The sequence below is a fragment of the Stegodyphus dumicola genome, chromosome X1 (assembly GCF_044657685.1).
Source record: "Stegodyphus dumicola isolate Sdum_Otavi_A_Nest chromosome X1, ASM4465768v1".
NCBI classification, from domain to species: Eukaryota; Metazoa; Arthropoda; class Arachnida; order Araneae; family Eresidae; genus Stegodyphus; species Stegodyphus dumicola.
In genome coordinates this window covers 107706513-107713716 of record NC_140780.1, presented here as the reverse complement: position 1 = coordinate 107713716, position 7204 = coordinate 107706513, and positions in this window count along the sequence as shown.

Sequence of the window (7204 nt, the reverse complement as noted above, 5' to 3'; positions counted from 1 at the left end):
AGCTTGCAAACAATTAAGTATTTAAGTTGCGGCATTTAGCCAAGGAAAAGAGAGAGACTTCTCGCTACCTTACCTCGCGAGCGCTTTTCAGTCAGTTGCTGTCTGCCTTTGAGACCAGAAGTTAGTTCTTTTTGATACTTGAAGACGTATTGTTGTTCCCTCATTCTGCTTACTACATACCTAAAGTTTAAAAGGTCAATCTTCGCGTTACTAGTCTTTGTAAAGTATTTAAAGTTAGTTCTTATTTAATTTATTTAGTTTGTAGTTCTTATTTTAACGTTTCAAACCATAAGTACTGATCTTTGTATCCCGAAGTGCGGGAACAGCTGTAAACTGTGAAGAATAAAAGTAGTTAAACTCATCCCAAATGTATCGTATCTTCTACACTTGCACGAACATAGTTTTAAGTAAACTTCCTGTTCTTACTCAGGACACCAGTTATTTTCGCAAAGGCAATTAGAAGAAATAACAGTTCTGATAATTCTTCCAATGTCAAATTGCGGGAGCACTGAACATTTTGCTCCTGCAATGCCGTAACATGCAATGCCATCTCAAACCTCGTAACAGCTCCAAAACCGTGACATGTGAAAGGACCGCACACACGAACTTCTTATCTTTGTGTGATCTGCCTCATGAGGGGCTCTGTGATTGCCTTCCACGTAAGATATAGGTATTTATGGCTCGCTTAAGGATAACTGTTCTTGGATTGTTCGGTACAAATCTCAAAGCATCATTTGGAAAGCGAGTTCTTGGTTCTATATTCAGCTGGCAGCATCGGCCAGATGAACACGCATTACAGTTAATTAACAATATCAGTTGTAGAGAATGCCATGAGATTGGTAAGATCTTAATATGAACAAGTGGCGCGGGGTAACATAACAACCTCAGCCGCACACACACAAGTGATCAGTTTTGCAGACTTTAAAAAAAAAATTTCTACCCGCACTCGGAGGTTTAAATATTTTGCTCACATTTCTTGACAGCGAACTAAACAATAGTATGAAGAAAAGCATAAAAGCGTTTCCTTTTTCCGTTATGAAGCAATAAAATCATTTCTGATGTACTGAAAGTTGAAACGCCATAGAGAGGAATACTCATTGATTTTTGAATGGAGTATTCTCAAATAAAATGCATTATTTTAAATTCTCAACCTGAATTCCTTCCACTGCACTTTAAGCTTCTCAATGGAATAATTTTTAGAAGCTTTTCCATCACAGGAAAGTCACTGAGTATTGTCTTTAAATATAACTAATTGAAATATGTCAGTTACATTGGTAGATTATCAAACTGGAATGATAGATAGCAATACCCTTTTGCAAGTCGTATCTCACCTCTAAACAACATCACTAGACTTAATACTATCTTTTCTCAGAATCATATCAACAGAAATGTAATTTGCGGGTGGTATGTTAAACTTGTTTTCGAATTCTTTGAATAATGCATCTCATGCTTTCAATTATTTCATCCTCAACATAAGGTTCTTCTTTTTTTGATATGATATGCAGGCACGTTAAGATGTCATACTCTTAGAGGTGCTGTTATTTTTATCCCTGTATTATTATTAAAGAATTTTTTTGATACTTAACTGATTTTTCAATAATCTTATTTTTAATCTCTTCCAATTTCTTTCCTTATAGCTAGGATAAAAGCGTGTTTTTCTTTTTAATTGCTGCTAAATGAATTACTTCGAAATGTTGTTTACTATTACTTTTTTCCCTGCACGTACTGCTGCGTGGTGTATTAAACAAGCACTTTTTTCCCTTGACTTCCTTTAGAAAAAATGTTCCTCTTCAAACTGCACATTGAAATTATAGGCTTATGTATTTTTTTAATTGTTGTTCATCTTTGTATGTCATTGGTGTAAAATGCATAAAAAAACTAAAACTGACTTTGAAAACAACAATATATCACCACTAATCTTCGTCATTTATGAAATTTCACGAATCAGGAGCTTAATATATACTTCGCTAGGGTCACCAGCTCTGGAAACTGAATCGTTACCAGCATCACATCCAAATGTAGCCACTGAATCCTTGCCCTATAAATATTTATTCTCGATAAAAAGAGAATATTATTCTGTTCAACTTTCATTAGCAACAACGTAATTATTTGCTTATATAATCGAATACAGCAAAGCACACGGATGACAACTGCATTAGGGAAGGGATGACCTAGCAGGGACATTCTAAGTGAAATTTATTGGTATTTACGTTACACGTGAGATAAATGACAAAAAAGCCCATTACGGGTGTTCGAACTCTAAACAAACTACCACTGATCGTCTGTCTTACCCACTGGGCCACTTTTCGGCTCTTTGGTTTATAAACATTTCATTAGCACACGGAATTTCTAATAATATTCGTAGAATTTTTATTCTATATTACACATTTTAAAAAGAGTGTGATATATAAAAATGATTGATTAACATAGTCATTAATCGATTATGAATTCTTTTGAAAAAGGAGGGGAAATTGAAACTGAATTGAGGTCATAAACCAAACTAATAAAAGCGTAATTGTACTGAAGTGATGACTATCAAGCGAAAAAGCATTTAGTTCCTTTAAGAAACTCTGTAAATTTCCATTTACATAACATTAATTCTTTGATACCAAATTTTTAAACTAAACAGGTATAAAACATGAAAATGCTTCATTGTTTTAAAACTTAAGCAGCGTGAATATAAAATGCAATAATTCAATTTTGTTATGTATTCGTACTGGAGTAGAAATGCCTTATGATGCATACTAATAAATCCTACATGTTAGAAATACCTACTTGAAAGCAAGCATTTTAACTTAAAATTTGCTTTTTACATATATACATGTTTGTTTAAATTTAAATCTTTTTTTCTCTCTTTCTTTTTTGTTGTTGAATTTTTTTAAGTATATTCAGACCCTTTTCTTAATGAGTTCTAATGTGAAATTATTGCCACTTTCCAAATTTGCTTCTTGCCAAAAATCTATCATGCATGCTTAAAGTCTCATTTTAAGTTCTTTCATTTCTCAAGAGATTTGTTTTTCAGTGGTAACATGTGAAGCAGAAAACCTGATACTTAAGGTCATCGGAAAGGCACTTAGCACGTTAGAATTACTGTTAATGGGCTTCAGCATGTTAAAACATTTATATTAATAGAAATCAATAGTCAGCGTTGAAGAAATATTTCGAAACTAATAAAACTCTTGAAGGTAGAATAAGTCTTTCAGATCTACCTTTGAGAATGGTGTTGAAATGCTATTTTGTAAGGAAGACAGATCTTAGATTTAATTTTCTGTCATGTTGCTAGTAATATTTTTCTTGAAAACTGTATTCGCTTGAAAGTATATTTAATTATTGAGAAAAGTCATTTTATTCATTCGTCCAAATGCAAGACAGTTCGCATTGGAGCAACGTGAAATATGAACTCGATTACTAACTAAAGTTATTCAATTTAGTTTACCCTGTGTGTATTACGATTTAAATATATTGTAGCGATGATTTTGCAATTAGTATCATGTTAGTTTAAGTTAAAGTATTATGAATAAATAGTAGTAGTTGGAAATCAGAAGGAAATACCAACTTATATAAATTTTTTTCCGTGAATGAGCATTTGATGAAGCAAAAATATTCAAGAGCTTAGTTGCGGAATTATGTAATTAAAGAAAACGAAGGCCGCTCAGACGGTATAGTGGTAAGGTTAGCATGACTGCGACACCAAAGGGCCTGGGTTGGAATCCCGGAGAAGGCATGGATGTAAAACTGTCTGTCCCTTCATAGGAGGTAATGGTGGCCGCCTATTAGGTGCCTCCACAATAAAATGGCCACCACTTTTGGCCTTAGTAGTGGCCAAAGCCGCTATAGGAAGGGAAAAAAAAAAAAAAAAAAAAGAAAGAAAAGATCACAAAGTGAAAAAAAACTTCAAATTAAAATCAGACGTTTGATTATGAAACCTGTTTGAAGATATGCAAAAATAAAATATATATATATATATATATGTTTTGTTAAATGCTGATAAATAAACTTCTTTTCACGTTACCCTTAAATTATGAAGCTACACATTTTAAGATGATTAAATAAATTTTGGGAAAAAAAATATTTTTCCAGAAAAAAAGATAATGAAGCGTACAGTTCTTTTTAATTAATTCTTAAAAATCTTAAAAAGGAATTCTGGTTTTTATTGTTAGTTACCAAAAATAATATAAAAAAACATCATAATCATTATCAAGCACGATGTATAATAAATATTCTATCGAATGATATGAAAAATTGTGAAAGCGAAATATTCTTAAATATGCTAAGTCTGCACACTTAAGACGTGTGTAATCACATTTCTTAAATTTTCTCCCCTGGTAAAAATTGCAATAAAGCAATATCTAAAAGCATTTTCTTTTGTTTACGTAAGTTTGAAACAAATTTGTGACGCATGAAACATTAAAAATTGTTATTGATTATCAAAAAGTGAAAGAAATGTTAAAATATTTTAGAAATCAATTGTTTAGTTCGTGTAACTACTTCAAATTCGTTTACATATACAAATATTTCATTGCAATGTATTTAACTATTACATTCCAAATGCATTTTAAGGTACATTTATTCCCTACATTTCATTACAGTGCATTTCAAATTTCATTTTACAAATTTACCTGTACTTTTGCATAAATTGAAACATTTTGGGCTATAGTCAAGAATTTCGTATTTATACGATTGAAAAGCATTGCATTTAAGACTTTTGTTATGACATAAGGCTGACTACCAAACAGTATTACGATCATGCAAATATGTCTCATTTTTACATTCAGCGTTATTTATTAAATTTTTTAATGTTTGCAAGACGACATTTTTTATTCAAGAAAATTTCGGTTCATTTTGTCTCTGAATTTGAGTTTATATTTGACATTAACATAAAATAGCTTAATGTCTAACGAAATTCATTATTAGTGTATCCTTTAAAGTATCACGAATTAATTCATTTACCTGATGCCTGGATTGGATTATTTTGATTACGGCGAAGCATGCAGGGACTTTCTTTTTAAGGGGAGAGACACTTTCTTAGGCGACATTCTAAAGGAAACTGGATAGAATGCACGCTACATCTGAGCATACCATGAAAGCCTCATGAGCAGTCTGCTCGCCCATGCATCCAACCCATTCACCGGGTTTCGAAACCGATTGAACTACAGTGTTCAGTGGTCTTTTCCACTCGGACCACTGGGACCTGTCTTGGGTTTGCCCGGCAATTAATTGAAACCTGGAAATTGAATTATTTCGAAAAATTTTTCTGCGTAGAATAAGTTTCAAGTACTTAGTACTTTGATGCAAACTTTTACTAACTTGAATATTCTTGGAAGCATTTTTATTCAGACTTGGATGGATCTTAACGATATTGAAATATATCCTTTCAATGACAGTCTTATTTGATAAAATGACTCCTCTTTTATGCACAAATCAATGATTACCGATTACATAATTTTATCCAATAAAACTGAAAAATGAAAGCTATAGTTTGAAACTAATTAAAGCATTTTCCGAATTTAAATTCGGGCAATGGTAGGGTTTTATTTATTTATGATATTTCGTTTTAAATCTCATCGCTGGCATTGAATATGCATTTTATTCTCATTGTCATTTCAACCAAAAGTACATGTTGCAAACTCAGTGAATTTCCTTTATATTTGCCGAACACATTTCCTAATTCATTTAAGCTTCTTCACACAAGAGCAGTTTTATGTTTAATGAGAAATGCATGTACTCCTAATTTCAGGAGGTAATGGAGGTAATAAAAACTTAATTCAATGTTTTCATGGAGAGGGGCCATAACTCATGGGAAACATTGAGCTCCTTTTTACACTTTTTCTAACTTGCTGAAACTTACACTAAAAGAAGTTAGTTAAAGTTAGAAAAAGAAGTTAGTTAAAAGAAAGAAGTTAGTTAAGTTAAAAGAAGTTAGTTAAAGTTAGAAAAAGCTTACACTTTTTCTAACTTGCTGAAGTTAAATACATGGCTTTGAGTTGAAGATGTTGGTACATCGTATTAGCTCTAAGATGCTAAAGTTAACATGTGCAACTGATGATTAGCGCTTTCATGTATTGATACATCAATACATGTATTTCACATGCTTACATGTATTTCACATACATGTATTTCACATGATACATCAATACATGTATCAATACATGTATTTCATGTCATGATTTCATGTATTTCATGTATTGATGATCACGCAATTGATTTCAGTCACGCTAATGATCTACATATGAAACAGCCAATATGATTTAAGTAACGCCTGCTGGTTTTGACTGACGTTATAGAATACTTTAAAAAATTAAATGCTCCAACTCTGCATTACAGTTATATATAATATAACAATCAGTCTACATAGCTACGTAGCTAAGGAGATAGCTAGCTTACTAAAAAACAACCAGAACATCGCTATTACAGTGAATAACACGCTGTAGTGCAAACGCGTGCAAAATAATTTGCTTGGTCAAAAGAAAACAGGTGGTGTTTCTTAAAACACGTTTTTTAGAACTCTGACAGATCCGCCGACTTATTTTATATTTATTGAAATTGACTTTATTTACAGTCTTAGTAACAACTGAAGGCATTTGTTACATAATTTTCTGATTTGAAGAGGTAAAATATTAAGTTTTTAAGCACAATGCTTTATTTTTTGTAAAACCACTTGCTTTAAAAAGGAGAGTGTAAATTCTTAATTTAAAGAAAATTGTGTCTTATAATTTAATTTAATGTCCTAAAATTTTTGGCATTGTGTTTGAAGACTGAAAACGGAAATTAATTTTGTAAGATACTGAACAAACCAATATGCTGATAGTTTATATTTTGTCTAGACATTGCTCATTTGATTTTCAGATCCTAAATTTTCTAAATTTTTGAGAAGCACATAAATCTAGTGTTCGTTTCATTTAAATAAAAATGAAATTGTTAATGATCAAACAAGAAACTAAACATATGCAAACAGACATTAAGCCAAGTAACCTTTCAGATATACTGCCAAAATGCCTGATATGTTGTAATTAATGCATTGGGGGCAAAGAACTCTTAAAATATCACCTAATTATGGCCATTCTGCGAATGCATCATATGTAGTATAACTTTATTACATCATTTTAGTTTACTTCTTTGTTCATTTTATTGAATATGATAAATCAAACGATTAATTTAGCTTATTTGATTATAGCAAAGAACGTGAGAGCTATCTGCCTATAGG